We start from the raw sequence: 15,904 nt of genomic DNA on the forward strand, positions 1-15,904 counted from the left end.
TCTCTTGCAGCTACAAATAAAGTCCAGGTGTATGCACCACCAACTTGTGTATCTGGCTTTACCTGGGTACTGGGGAATTGAACCCAGGCTGGCAGGCTTCGCAAGCAAGCACCTTAAACCAGAAAGCCACCTCTCTAGTGTGGGAGAGGTTACATATTTCAGTCCCTTACCTATGCTCCACGGACCCAGAAAAGGGCAAGTGAGGTCCACCATGCCATTACACACCAGCCCAGACAAGCACTAGGACTAGGAAGACAGGGAATCAGGGCTGCCATCACTCCCAGCATTTCCACTGCAGGTCCTCCATTACCATTCATCTGTTCTTGCTTCCCCTGGACAGCTGTATGAGGACTTGACCTTCACCATGAGAACACTGTTATAGTCCAAGTGAGAGAATTACACCACCACAATTCTTAAGCCAATTGAGAGTCCTTTTATTAAGCTGGCAACCAAGAGGGGCTAATGCCAGAATTTTCGACTCTGAAGCTCAAGGGTATAGTTTATAAAGGCAAAAACCACATAAACCATGATATCAATGTGAGATGTAGGTTAAGGTAACCTTGGAATAGCTTTTGGTTTTTTTTCTAGGTAGAGTCTTGTTCTAGCCCAGGCTGATCTGAAATTCACTATATATCTTGGGGTGACCTTGAACTCACAACAATCCTCTTACCTATGCCTCCCTCCTGAATGCTGGGATTAAAGGCATGCGCCACCATGCCCGGCAGCCTTTACTATTATTATTATTATGACTACACATCTGTCATTATGTTGGTTATACATGTGGAGTTACTTTGGTTATACATTCTCTGGTTATTTTGGTTATACATCTGGGCCATGGTCAGAGTCATGGAAAGCCCTGAATGTGTTGTCAATGCTGACGTGGCTGTCTGGAGGACTTGTGGCTTAAAAGTGCCTGAGCAGGCACAAAATGGAGTCAGGGCCTAATCAGGACAAGATGGCATTACCTTAGTGATTTCAACACCAGTGTGACTGGTCACTGGCACCACCTTGAGCCTCTGCACACATTCCCTCACCCCTTCCTCAGCAGTTAGTATCCCCAACAGCCAACTTCCTCCCCTTTCTGCTGTGTCTGTCTGCCAGCTTGGCACGGGTTAAAGGTGTTACTAATGCCTTCCAAGGAGGATAAGGTCCTTGGAATTTACAACCCTTCTCCATGCTCTATCATTTAGCTCTTAATTTTCTTGCTCTCAGAAACTAGCTGTTATTTCCGCCTGGGAGCTACAGTTCACTCATTCCAGGGCCTCACTAGATCGGACACTCTTGTTCTTTGGATGCACGGGACAGGACACGGACAGAACCTGGGAGTTTCACGTCAAGAGCAGGTCGTCCAGGAAACCTCAGCCCACACCGGTACTGCCCCATGGCAGGGAACTGTCCAGGGTAGATTAAGAGGAGGGAGGAATCCGAGGGTAGATGGTGGCGCCAGGAAGCTGGGAGTTCAGAACTGGGAGAATCTAGGGGCTTGAGGGCAGTTGTCCCGAAAGGGCCCAAGGTGGAACCTCTGGAAGCCAGGGACTGTGTCTGGAGGGGCACGGATCACCGGGGACCGGGACGATGACCGTGGGGTCTGCGGGAGCCGGGCGGAAACTCCGGGTAAGAGGAGCACCGAGACACGGGGGTGCCCGGGAGGGGTCTGGAGCCCGGGCGCCGGCGGGAACCCGAACGTGTGGAACGGCCGCGCAGGGCCGGGGAGGACCGCGCCGGCGACCAGAGCCTGGACCGCCCAGGGCGTGCGGGGCCGGGCAGGTGGCGGGAGCGCATCGGAGCGGGTTTCGTGACGAGACAGCTCGTGTCCTCGGCCCCCACTCGTCCCACTCACCTGGGCTCGCCGCCCCCGGCCGCGGAGCAGGCAGCCCCAGCTCTCTGCTACGTCGTCTCACCACCACCAGAACACCCACTTTGGCGCTGCGTTTTGTTTTGCTTTTTTTTTCTCACTGCGCCACTTAGCACCCTCCCCGGAAGTGACGTCGCGCATGCGCGAACGCGGCCGCCGGGACGTCGCCATCTTTATGAAGGGATCGCGACTGTTTCCCGACCCCTTCCGAGGGTGTTTGGCGCCATGTTTCTTCCGGGCGGAAGTCGCGCGGCGAGGGACCGGCCTCTTTAAAGAAACAGGAGCCTCTGCAACCTTGGGGAATTCATTTGCGGTCGATGTGGTGGAGCGTCTGGGCTTGAAGTAAGTACTTGGTTGCGGGGATGTGGTTGCCCCGAGGTCGTGCGGCTTGGTTGAGACCGGCAGCTTTTCCTGAGGGTTCTGTTAGCCCCTTGATGTGTTCTGTGCTGTTCGTGGGTGTCGTGTGGCTTCTCGGCAAGATTGATCCGTCCCCTGGGAGCAGCTTGCGCGCGCCGTTGGCAGCTCTGCACTCGGGCGCGGGGACCCGTCGGGCTTGCTCCTCTCCCTCCCCACATCCACGCTCCCGGCCGAGAAGATGAAGCCCGGGTGACCGCGAGCTCGGGGCCGAGTTGCGCCTGGAACCGGAGTCCCAAGTCCTCAGTCGCCAGCCGTGTATCTATCTCCGTGGATCCTTTGGGGGCCTCCCAGCGCACGGCACACACGCTGACAGCAGTCGTGGCTGTTGATTCAATCGTAATTCACACTTTGGAAAACGATGTGAAACGGGACCGGTGTGGTGTGCATTAACATGGGACGACTTGCGAGATAACTTGGGCGGAAAACCGCTGCTTCAGAGCAGCCTTGAGCGGGGCTTCTGTTGGTGGGGGTGGAGATATCTCCCGCGTACGCACCTCGCTTCTGCTGAGATACGCGCTCACCGGAGGTTTCACAGAGGCTAACCGGGGTCCTGTGTACCCGGGAAGAGGAGGGACTTAAAGTCGCGGGCCCCGATGTAGATTAATCAAAGTAAAAGGAAGAAGTAACCTGTTGAGTTAGTACCTAGTGTCAACTCTCCTGTGTGGCGGCGACAGGCTGAGAGCAGCCGGGGAATTTAGGGAAGCACAGTCAGGATGGGAATAAGCAGGAGTTTGGGTGCTAGGGGATTTTACACTAAAGCTTGAGACCTAGCCTACCTGCCCCCTCCTAAGAAGCTCTTTCTTTGTTGTCAGACTTCCAAAAGCCATGTTCCTCTATGATAGGTGAGACTGAGACAAGGTGAAGGAGAGAGTGAAAAACAGAAAACAGGGGCAGAGCCCACGATGAAGTCCAAGGCCACACTGCCCTTTTTCCAACCGCTAAGGGTCTGTTGGTGAACAAGACACACACACTATTCCAGTCTTGGGAGGGTAGCCAGGTAACTCAGCAGTTGGCCATGTGTTGACAAACTTAGCACACAGGAGGAGAGATGGGCCCAAGTTGTCTGGAGTCAGAGAGGGCTTCTTTCAGGAGGTGACCTTTTTTTTTAGTAGTAAATATTGTTTTTCTTTTTTTCAATTTTTTTGTTATTTTTATTTATTTACTTATTTATTTATTTGAGAGAGACGGAGAGTCAGAGAGAGGAAAGAATGCGCGCGCCAGGGCCTCCAGCCACTGCAAACGAACTCCAGACGCATGTGCCCCCTTGTGCATCTGGCCAAAAATTTTTATGAACAACTTCCATGATTATAAAAAATATCCCACGCCGGGCATGGTGGTGCACGCCTTTAATCCCAGCACTCGGGAGGCAGAGGTAGGAGGATCGCAGTGAGTTCAAGGCCACGCTGAAACTACAGAGTTAATTCCAGGTCAGCCTGGACCAGAGTGAGACCCTACCTCGAAGAACCAAAAAAAAAAAAAAAATCCCATGGTAATGCCCTCCCTTCCCCCATTTTCCCCTTTGAAACTCCATTCTCCATCATATCCCCTCCCCATCTCAATCAGTCTGTCTTTTATTTTGATGTCATGATCTTTTCCTCCTATTATGATGGTCTTGTGTAGGTAGTGTCAGGCACTGTGAGGTCATGGATATCCAGGCCATTTTGTGTCTGGAGGAGCATGTTGTAAGGAGTCCTGCCCTTCCTTTGGGTCTTACATTCTTTTTTTTTTTTTTTAATTTTATTTATTTATTTGAGAGCGACAGACACAGAGAGAAAGACAGATAGAGGGAGAGAGAGAGAATGGGCGCGCCAGGGCTTCCAGCCACTGCAAACGAACTCCAGACGCGTGCGCCCCCTTGTGCATCTGGCTAACGTGGGACCTGGGGAACTGAGCCTTGAACCGGGGTCCTTAGGCTTCACAGGCAAGCGCTTTAACCACTAAGCCATCTCTCCAGCCCAGGTCTTACATTCTTTCTGCCACCTCTTCCACAATAGACCCTGAGCCTTGAAAGGTGTGATAGAGATATTGCAGTACTAAGTACTCCTGTCACTTCTTTCCAGCACCATGGTGCCTTCTGAGTCACCCCAAGGTCACTGCCATCTGAAAAGAGAAGATTTTCTACCAAAAGTGAGGATAGCATTAATATAAGGGATGAACATTAAGAGGAGTGCTTACTGAGCAGTTTGATAAGACAGCAGCAGGGACCTCCCTGGCCAACAACTCACTGGAAAGTATCCCATCCCTGGCACTGAAATTTTTTTAACAACGATCTATGGCTCCTGAGTATTCTATTAGTAAATATTTTTAAGTATATTTTATTTATTTATTTGAGAGAATGGGCATGCCAGGGCCTCCAACCACTGCAAACGAACTCCAGACATATGTGTCCTCTCGTGCATCTGGCTTACGTGGGTCCTGGAGAATCGAACCAGGGTCCTTTGGATTTGCAGGCAAGCGCCTTAACTGCTAAGCCATCTCTCCAGCCCCCCTTTCCATTTTGTCCCCAGGGCAGCACTCCTTGGTGAGTCAAGAAAGGTGCAGGTCTCAGGACAGGAGGCTCCCCCTGTCTTCCTGGCTATTTTCACTGGCTGGGGTTCTCAGAATGCCATGGTGCAGTGACACACCTAGCTACCAGAGAAGAGGCTGACCTCTGTGTCCATAGCCAGGCATATCACTGTGGCTTAGCAGGGGAGGAGTCTCTCTCATGCTTGTCCCAACAGATATGGGTCACAAACCATTCCTGGGGAAAAAAAAAATTCCATAACTGTGATTCTGCCTTCTCATTGTTCCTGAGGGCAAAAGCAGAGACTTGGACTCACTGCTGGGGACCTTGTGTGCTTTACTGGGACTTTGACTTTGGGTAAGTCATTTCCATGCTTTGAGTCTTTCTGTACCCAGAAAACTAGTCTACAGTTCCGCAAAGTTCCTGCTGGGCTCCGTATCTCTTGTGGGCTTTTCATTTGTCAAGCTGGCCTGGGGCTCTTCAAACTGTAGAAGGGAATAAACAGTGGGGTGCCTGCTGTTTGTCACACTCAGGATCGCCATTTGTCATGTGCAGGATCTCCATTAACCCCTGGTGATATCATAGCCACAGAAGTCATTTTTGTTCTCAGTCAATTCCAAGGCCTTGGGGATAGGGTCACAGTCCTTGTTAGATCTTAAGATATCCTTTTCTTCAGGGAAACGTTTTTTTCTTCTTTACATGTTTTCTTTTGGGTCTTTTTCTCTCTTGCTCTTTTTTTAAAAAAAACTTTTCTTAAAAACTTTATTTATTTATTTGAGAGAGAGAATGGACACACCAGGGCCTTTAGCCAGTACAAATGAACTCCAGACACATGCAGTACCTTGTGCATCTGGCTTATGTGGGTACTGGGGAACTGAACCTAAGTCTTTGGGCTTCCCAGGCAAGTGCCTTAACCACTAAGCCATCTCCTCCAACCCTCTCATTCTTTTTTTTGTTTTTTCAATGTAGGGTCTTGCTGTAGTGCAGGCTGACGTGGCATTCACTATGCAGTCTCAAGGTGGCCTTGAACTCACGGTAATCCTCCTGCCTCTGCCCCCCCCAAGTGCGGGGATTAAAGGCGTGCACCACCATGCCCAGCAATATATATGTGTGTGTGTGTGTGTGTGTGTGTGTGTGTGTGTGTGTGTGTGTGTGTATGTATGTATGTATGTTCTGGGCAATCAAACCAAGGCCAATAGGCCTTGCACACAAGTTCTTCAACTGCTGAGCCATCTCTCTAGTCCCTTCCCAGAAATTCTGTCTCTACCTCCTATCTCACCATCAATATGCTGGAATTACAGAAGCCTAACATGGCTCTGGCTGTTATGTGGGATCTGGGGATCTGAACATACATACTTGAGCTTCAGTGGCAAGCACCTTATCCACTGAGCCATCCCTCCAGCCCTAATGGTTGTTTTATGGGATCTCTCTCTCTCTCTCTTTTTTTTTTTTTTTTTCAAGGTAGGGTCTTAATGTAGCCTAGGCTGACCTGGAATTTACTATATAGTCTCAGGGTGGCCTCGAACATACAATAATCCTCCTACCTCTGCCTCCTGAGTGCTGGGATTAAAGGCGTGCGCCACCACACCCAGCTGCCATAGGCTTTTAATGAGGTTTTCAGTAACAGGCATGTATTCCCCCTATAACAGACATGCCACTATTGTACCTGTTAGATCATTTAGCCTAGCTGGCCAATCTTTTTTTTTTTTTTTTAACCCAATGAAGACCTTTTTTTTTTTTGGTTTTTCGAGGTAGGGTCTCACTCTGGCCCAGGTTAACCTGGAATTCACTATGTAGTCTCAGGGTGGCCTCGAACTCACACCTCTGCCTCCCAAGTGCTGGGATTAAAGGCATGCGCCACCACACCCGGCTTCAACGAAGACCTTTTTTTTTTTTTTTTTAAATATTTTTTTATTCATTTTTATTTATTTATTTGAGAGTGACAGACAGAGAGAGAAAAAGGCAGAGAGAGAGAGAGAGAGACAGGGAGAGAATGGGCACGCCAGGGCCTCCAGCCACTGCAAACGAACTCCAGACGCGTGCGCCCCCTTGTGCATCTGGCTAACGTGGGTCCTGGGGAATCGAGCCTCGAACCGGGGTCCTTAGGCTTCACAGGCAAGCGCTTAACTGCTAAGCCATCTCTCCAGCCCCCCCTTTTTTTTTTTAATTGACAACTTCCATACTTGTAAACAATATCCCATAGTAATTCCCTCCCTCCCCCCACTTTCCCCTTTGAAGCTCCACTCTCCATCATATCCCCTCCCCTTCTCAATCAATCTCTCTTTTATTTTGATGTCATCATCATTTCTTCCTATTATGATGGTCTTGTGTGGGTAGTGTCAGGCATTGCCTGCGAGGTCATGGATATCCAGGCCATTTTGTGTCTGGAGGAGCATGTTGTAAGGAGTCCTACCCTTCCTTTGGCTCTTACATTCTTTCCACCACCTCTTCCACAATGGACCCTGAGCCTTGGACGGTGTGGTAGAAATATTTCAGTGCTGAGCATTCCTCTGTCATGTCTGAAGACCTGTTTTTGTTAGGGGGAATAGGGTCTCCCTATATAGTCCAAGCTGGCCTCAAACTTGGGATCCTCCTGCCTCAGTTTTCTGGGTATAGAAATATGTTTCACCATTCCTGGTCTCCACTGAAGACAACTTGGGACTAAACCATGTGGAAAAATAAAAATAAGAGCCGGGCATGGTGGTGCACACGTTTAATCCCAGCACTTGGGAGGCAGAGGTAGGAGGATCACCTTGAGTTTGAGGCTCCCCTGAAACTACATAGTGAATTCCAGGTCAGCCTGGAATAGAGTGACACCCTACCTGAAGAAACAAACAACAACAAAAAGTTAAGAAAGCTTCCTAATAAAACTAACGGAGCTGGGTGTGGTATAAACAACTTTAATCCCACTATTCAGGAGGCAGAGGTAGGAGGACTACTTGAGTTCAAGGCCCACCTAGAACTACAGAGTGAGTTCCAGGTCAGCCTGGGCTAGAGTGAGACCCTATCTCGAGAAAAACAAAACAAAGAATGGAAATCTGGGTGTGATAGCTTACTGCTTTAGTCAAGAGGTTGAGGTAGGAGGATTTCTGTAAGGTCAAGGCCAGCCTGGGGTTACAGAGTGAGCTTGCCTCCAACAAAACATGCCTGTAATTGTTTTTTTTTTTAAAGTAGGGTCTCACTCTATCCCAGGCTGACCTGGAACTCACTGTGTAGTTTCAGGGTGGCCATGAACTCATGGGGAGCCTCGTACCTCTGCGTCCTGATTAAAGGCATGTGCCACCATGCCCAACCATGCCTATAATTTTAACACTTGGAAAGCTAAGGCAGGAGAAGATCCTGACTTCAAAGCCAGCCTGGCCTTACATAGAGAACTAGCTGACCAATCTTAAGGCTTGCAATATCCACTGCTGTTTATCACCATGGATGAGTTTTCTCTCCCATTGGGCTGCATGCAGGGCAGCTTTTTCCATCTTTCTGTCAGCTGATAAACAGAGAGGAGGTTTTCAGCTCAGTTCCGTCTTGATTTCTCAATGACCTTGCAGCCCAAGCATGTGGAATCTTCAGCAGTTGAATCTTACCATCTAGTTCTGGTTCTGATGGGATTCCTTTTATCTTCCAGTGGTTTTAAAAATGTAATCATCTGATTCCTTTAGGAGGGGCTCTATAGTGACATTTTTCACTCTTCTATACACTCTAGGCAAACCTGATGGTTGTCTTAAGGAGTTTGTAACCTGATCAAATACCTTGACTCAGTTTACCCCTTATTCTTCCTTTCAAGTGAGAAATTCTACCCTCAACCCCTGACCATCACTAATCTACTGCATGTTTATATGGAGTTTGCAGCCATATGAAGAATAGAACCCAGGGTCCCATGCATGCTAGGCAACTGCTCTACCAATGAACCATATTTTAAAAAAATCTGGGGCTACAGAGATGCCTTAGTGGTTAAGGTGCATGCCTGTGAAGCCTAAAGGCCCAGGTTCGATTCTCCAGGTCCCATGTAAGCCAGATGCACAAGGTGGCACATATGTCTGGAGTTCCTTTGCAGTGGCTAGAGGCCTTGGCATGCCCATTCTTTCTCTCTCTGTGTCTCTAATAAATAAGTAAATAAGACCCAGGTGTGTTGGCACACACCTTTAATCCCAGCATTCAGGAGGCAGAGGTAGGAGTGATCACCATGAGTTCAAGGCCACCCTGAGACTACACAGTGAATTCCAGGTCAGCCTGGGCTAGAGTGAAACCCTACCTTGAAAAACCAAAAAATAAATAAATAAAATAATAAATAACTGTAAGTTTGTAAGTCCCTAGCCCAAAGGAAGCCAGTGTTAATAATCTGACAACGTCTCTTGAAACACTTTTGCACCCACACTCATGCATGATTAAACAGCCCTTGCTTTGCCATGCTGATACAAGTGAGTTTCGGGAGCCAAGCTTTAGTTAGGTAATGCCAGCCCTCAATCACATGGTTCAAATGTCAGTAACCATGTTAATTATGGGTTGTTGTATCACTTGTGAACTTTGCAGCTCATCCTTCACCCACAGATTTGAATGGAAATGAGGCATACCTATCAGTGGTGACCAGCATGTTCCTACTTCCAGAGTCGGTTGCTGATTGGTCTCGATGAGTATTAGTTTGGGGGCAGGGCAGCAAAGCAAATTGTCCTGCCCCCTGACATTCAGTGATGAAGCCCTATGAACCCTGTAGCATTTTACAAAATGGATTGTCAGAAGAGGGAATTGGGCCAGGTGTGGTGCATGCCTTTCTTCCCAGCATTCAGGGGACAGGTAGGAGGATCACCATGAGTTCAAGGCCACCCTGAGACTACATAGTGAACTCCAGGTCAGTCTGGGCTAGAGCAAGACTGTACTGTGAAAAAAAAGGAAATTGGCTGATCAAGACATGCATGTGGCAAGCAGGAAAACTGAAGGTAACCTTTGCAAGGGCCTACAGTGCCATAAGGAAGGACATGACCAGCACTGTGGCAGTTCCTGTTTGAAAAAGTCCATTTGTAGCCAGTGATATTTCCTGAAGATGAACTTCAGATGACGTCAATGAGGAGCGTGTTCTTACGGAACTCGATGAAGATGTTCCTGTGGAAGTGATGCCACAAAAACCTCTCCTCACAGGAGCTCGCAGAGAGCTCATGACATTGAAAGCACTAAAGATAAAATGTTGACCCAGCTATAGCACTCCTAGGCATATATCCAAAGGACTCATCTCATTTCCTTAGAAGTACGTGCTCAACCATGTTTATTGCTGCTCAATTTATAATAGCTGGGAAATGGAACCAGCCTAGATGTCCCTCAACTGATGAGTGGATAATGAAGATGTGGCACATTTATACAATGGAGTTCTACTCAGCGGTAAAAAAAAAAAAAAAAAAAATGAAGTTATGAAATTTGCAGAAAAATGGATGGACCTGGAAAGGATTATACTAAGTGAGGTAACCCAGGCCCAGAAAGCCAAGTGCCACATGTTCTCTCTCATATGTGGATCCTAGCTACAGGTTACTGGGCTTCTGTGTGAGAATGAAAATACTTAGTAGCAGAGGCCAGTAAGTTGAAAAGGAGACATAAAGGGAAGAGAAAGGAAGGGAGGAGGGTACTTAATAGGTTGATATTGTATATATGTAAATACAATGATTGTGATGGGGAGGTAATATGATGGAGAATGGAATTTCAAAGGGGAAAGTGTGGGGGGGGGGAATTACCATGGTGTGGAGAGCTGCGATGTGCCGCGCCCTAAAGATGGCGTCGGCCTCCGCCTTCCGCTAGCCCGATAGCGAGCGCTCTCTGGGATAAACAAGTCCCTATTTGGCTGAGGCTGCTTAACTAATTCTGCTTCCTTAATCGTGGACCTATCTGCATGGGCCACGTGGCTCACTAGGGTTGGCTAGCGCAGGGCTACTTAGCTTGTGGGTCGGCTCTCCCCGGGGTCAGAAGATTGTTCAAGGCTCCTGAATAAATTGCTTAAAGAAGAGCTTTCGGGTCACATCATTCTTGCTGGTCGAGGTGGTGGCGACACCATGGGATATTTTTTTATAATCATGGAAAATGCTAATAAAAATAAAAAAAATTTAAATTTGAAAAAAAAAGATAAAATGTTGGAAATGAATCCAAACACAGAAAGGAATACTGTTGCCAGAGTTGGGGTCAGAGCCTGGTGCCCTTGACGAACAACTTGGCCTCACTGTCCTCCTTGATAAACCAACCTAAAAAAGAGACAAATCAGTAGTAAAAAGCAGAAAAAATAGATCTACTTACTGTGGCAGTATTGGGGAAAACATTGAGGTCCCCTTAGTCATGGGGTCACGACATGAGGTTTGGGTTTAACTAGAAGGAAGAGGTATGCATAGCTGAGCAGTTCCTGTCAGGGTGTGGGGCCTACTCATCCCTCGTCTCAACTCCAGCCTCTCTCACAAGGTCATCAGCTCTTCCCTGAGCCAGTGTGTCCTGTGGCTGGCACCAGCTTCAGCCTTGTCTTCCCACATACTTGGGGAAATTGGAGTTCATTGTCTCAGTAGTCTGATAGTCAAAGGGAAGACAAAAGGGTCTCTTTAACTGCTAAGCCACCTCTCCAGCCCTCAAGTGTCTTTAGAGAGAGTTACATTTCCTACAGTCTGGGTTTTTTCTTAAAGATTTATCTATTTGTTCATTTGTTTTTATTGTTTATGAGAGAGGGAAAGAGAATTTGTGTGCCTGGGTCTTAGCCACTGCAAATGGACTCCAGATACATGTGTAACCTGTGCATTAATTATTTAATGCATCTGGTTTATGTGGGTTCTGGGGAGTCAAACCTGGGTCCTTGGGCTTCGCAGCCATCTCTCTAGCCTCTGGATTTTTTTTTTTTTTTCACTCTAGCCCAGGCTGACTCAGAACTCACTTCGTAGTTCCAGGCTGGCCTCGAGCTCTTTGCCTCCTAAATGCTGGGATTAAAGGCGTGTACTACCCAGCCACATTTTTGTTTTAACAAGTCAGTCTTGAGGTGAAGTGAGCCTGTGTCTGAAACAAATACATAAACAATCCAAGTAGGAACTAAGAGTAGAACATTCAGTTACTATCTGGTAACCATGCATAAAAATCCCTTCTCAGAAAGTGACAGAGTACTACACTGAAATATCTCAATCACACCTTCCATGGCTCCGGGTTCATTGTGGAAGAGGTAGTGGAAAGAGTGTAAGAGCCAAAGGAAGGGTAGGACTACTTACAACGTGCTTCCTGCAGACACAAAATGGCCAGGATATCCATGACCTCGCAGTGCCTGACACTACCCACACAAGACCATCATAATAGGAAGAAAAGATCATGACATCAAAACAAAAGAGAGACTGATTGACATGGGGAAGGGATATGAGAGAGAGTGGAGTTTCAAAGGGGAAAGTGGAGGGATGGAGGGAATTACCATGGGATATCATTTATTACTATGGACGTTGTCAATAAAAAAATATTTTTAAAAATCCCTTCTCAGGCCTGGTGTGGTGCACATGCCTTTGATCCCAGCACCCTGGAGTCAGATGTAGGAGGATCACTGTCAGTTTGAGGCTAGCCTGGAGCTACAGAAGTGAGCCTGGCCTAGAATGACACCCTACCTCCCGAAAATTAATAAATAAACAAGCACTTCTTAAGTGAGCACTTGTTTACAAAGCTAGCCTGGTTAGATTTCCTAGTACCCACATAAAGCTAGATGCAAAGTGGGGCATTTATCTGCCATTCACTTGCAGCACCAAGAGACCCTGGCATGCACATACACATGCAAATAATTAATTTTTAAAAAGCACCATTTCTTCATAGCCTCTTGGCCTTAGTTACTTCTAGAAGGCCACAGCAACTCTTAATCTTGTTGGTTTAAGGTAAGGTCTCTGAAGCGGAGGCTGGCCTCAAATTTACAATCCTGCTTCAGCTTCCCAAGCACTGGGCTTACAGGAGATCACTGAGGCTACCATGCCCAGCATGGCTTCATTTTGGCTTAACCATCTATCTGGTACTTAACTTCTACTGCCCCTTATGGCCAGGATGAGAGCTGTCCAGGTTGGTTTGATTTGATGGGGAAGAGTGGTGGGTGTTATATATCAGGTAGGTAGTGCCAGTAAGCCTTTTATGGCCAATTTAAAGCAACTAAGAGGTCTAGAAGGCATGGCTGTGAAGCGAGGCATACCTCTCATATTCCCTCTGCCCTATGAATGATGTCTTAGCAGCCCAAAAATAATCTCCAGGAGCCTGCTGTGGTGGTGCATGCCTTTAATCCCAGCACCCAGGAGGCAGAGGTAGGAGGCTCCCTGTGAGTTCAAGGCAACCCTGAGACTACATAGTGAATTTCAGCTCAGCCTGAGCTAGAGTGAGACCCTACCTTGGAAAAAAAAAAAAAAAAAAGTTCCACTCTGGGCTGGAGAGATGGCTTAGTGGTCAAAGAATTTGCCTGCAAAGCCAAAGAACCCAGGTTTGATTCTTTAGGACCCATGTAAGCGAGATGCACAAGGTGGCACGTGTATGCAGTTCATTTGCAATGGCTAAAGGTCTTGGTGTGTGCCTTCTCTCTCACTCTTACTCTGACTCTCTCTGGAATAAATAAAATGTTTTTAAAAAAAGAAGCTGCACTTCTGCAGAATGTTAACAGTTTTAAAGCTTTACAAAAATGCCACCAAGAAGCCGGGCATGGTGGCACATGCCTTTAATCCCAGCGCTCGGGAGGCAGAGATAGGAGGATCACTGTGAGTTCGAAGCCACCCTGAGACTACAGAGTGAATTCCAGGTCAGCCTGGGCTAGAGTGAGACCCTACCCTTGAAAAACAAAACAAAACAAAAAAAAAAACCACCAAGAGTCGGGCATGGTGGCGCACGCCTTTAATCCCATCACTGGGGAGGTAGAGTCACTGGGGAGGTAGAGGTAGGAGGCTCTCTATGAGTTCAAGTCCACCCTGAGAGTACATAGTGTAGTGAATTCCAGGTCAGCCTGAAGCCTGAACTAGAGTGTGACTAGATCCTACCTCAAAAAAAAAAAAAAAAAAAAAAAAGCACCAACAACAGATATTTATTTTCAGCAAACTGGCTTGAAAAGTAAGTACTTGTTTATAGATGAACTCCTTAGGTGACTGAAGCCATTCCATGGCGTGGAGTACACAATGTTAGGTCATGTGGAATTATCTCTGGTTCACAAAAAGAAAGCCAGGAAAAGGTCAGTGTCATTAACAATTCTATCATATTCATCCATACATGCTTTCCTAAGCAGTGTATCTGAGAAGGGTTATATAATACACATAAGAGCCAGCATTAGGGCTAGAGAGATGGCCCAGTGGATGAAGTGCTTTCTACACGTGCTGGGGTACCTGGGTTTGGAACCCCAACACACACTTTACAAAGAAAGCCACATGTGGGGCTGGGGAGATGACTCAGTGGTTGTAGGCACTTTCTTGCAAGCCTGCCATCCCAAGTTTGGTATTCCTCAGCACCCATGTAAATAAAGCTGGACACGAAAATGGTGTACACTTCCTGTAATCCCAATGTGCCTATAGCAATGGGTGATGGAGCCAGGAGTATCTTGAAGCTCTGCAGCAGCAATGGCAAAAGAGACCCTGGCAAAAAATAAGTTAGAAAGAGGAGAAACATGCCAAGGCTGTTCTGACCTCTGTACATGTAAACACAAGTTAATGAAAACAGGGGTGGCCGGCTGGAGGGATGGCTTAGCTGTTAAGGCACTTGCCTGCAAAGCCAAAGGACCCATGTTCAATTCCCCAGGACCCACATAAGCCAGATGCACAAGGTGGCGCATGTGTCTGGAGTTTGTTTGCAGTGGCTGGAGGCCCTGGTGCGCTCATTCTCTCTGTGTTTCTCTCAAAAAAAAAAAAAAAAAAAAAAGGCCAGTACACAGAAGTCTGCTTCTATTATGAAAGTAAAATTTAGATTTTTTTTTTTTTTTTTTGCTAAGATAACAGGCCTACAGCATTGACAGGAATAGGAAACAGTGCCAGTTACTTGTTACAAGCACATTTGTTCTGTGATGTACACGTATATCTCATATATACAATGTATTTACAGGGCAAATATGTGCAAGGTCTCAAGCATGATTGCCCAGTTGCATTTAACCACATATGGCCTCTACATATGCTCTTCCTTACCCTGGCAGGATCTCTGAAGGTCCATTCCATGTATCCTAAGCAAACACCAGTGGGTCTCAGGAGTCAGAGGGTAAAGGAACTAAAGAAAAACGTTAGCATAGTCCAATACAACATGAAAAGATTCCAGGGCTGGAGAGATGGCTTAGTGTCAAGTGCTTGCTTATGAAGCCTCAGGACCCTGGTTCAAGGCCTGATTCCCCAGGACCCATGTAAGCCAGATGCACAACATGGCACATGCATCTGGAGTTCATTTGCAGTGGCTGGAGGCCCTGGCGTGCCTATTGTCTCTCTCTCTATGTGGCTCTCAAAGAAATCACTGTAAATTCGAGGCCAGCCAGCTTAGAACAACAGAATGAGTTTCAGGTCAGCCCAGGCAAAAGTGACCCCTTACCCTTGAAAAAAAAAAAAAAAGAAGAGAGTTCCTTTATGGCAAAAGGTTTTTATTTTTATTTATTTATTTACTTATTTTGAGAGAGAGAGGCAGATAGAGAGAAGGGGTGTGCCAGGGCCTCTAGCCAGTACAAATGAATTCCAGAACTCAAGATGCATGCACCACTTTATGCATCTGGTTTATGTGCGTACTGGGGAATCAAACCTGGGTCCTTGGGCTTCCCAGGCAAGTGCCTTTGACCACAAAGCCATCCCTCCAGCACTAGAAAGTTGTTTAGGTGTTTGTTTTTTCAAGGTAGACTCTTGCTCTAGCCAAGGCTGAACTGCAATTCACTATGTAGTCTCAGGGTGGTCTTAAACTCATGGCAGTCCTCCTACCTCAGCCTCCCAAGAGCTGGGATTAAAGGTGTGCACCACCAACCCCAGCTTTTTTAAAAACATTTTTTTTTATTTGATTTGATTTATTTGAGAGAGATAAAGGCAGAGAGAGAGAATGGGCACCTCAGGGCCTTCAGCCACTGCAAATGAACTCCAGACACATGCACCTCATTGTGCATCTGGCTTACGTGGATCCTGGGGAGTTGAACCTGGGTCCTTTGGCTTAGCAGGAAAACTCCTTAATCA

The 15,904-nt window shown here is 47.1% G+C and overlaps 1 protein-coding gene across 3 annotated transcripts in view; it reads left to right on the top strand.

Annotated features, from left to right (window-relative positions):
- The first annotated feature begins 2,071 nt into the window (after window positions 1–2,071).
- LOC123457619 (kynurenine--oxoglutarate transaminase 1) overlaps window positions 2,072–15,904 on the top strand; it is a 34,381-nt gene continuing 20,548 nt past the window's right edge. The window contains exon 1 of one of the 3 annotated variants that reach the window (XM_045141516.1): window positions 2,072–2,197. The gene's annotated coding sequence lies outside the window, so the exon portion shown is untranslated. The remainder of the gene's footprint in view (window positions 2,198–15,904) is intronic. The other 2 variants (XM_045141519.1, XM_045141517.1) reach the window with 2 other exon arrangements.

Source organism: Jaculus jaculus, chromosome 1 (assembly GCF_020740685.1).
Source record: "Jaculus jaculus isolate mJacJac1 chromosome 1, mJacJac1.mat.Y.cur, whole genome shotgun sequence".
Classification (NCBI taxonomy): Eukaryota; Metazoa; Chordata; class Mammalia; order Rodentia; family Dipodidae; genus Jaculus; species Jaculus jaculus.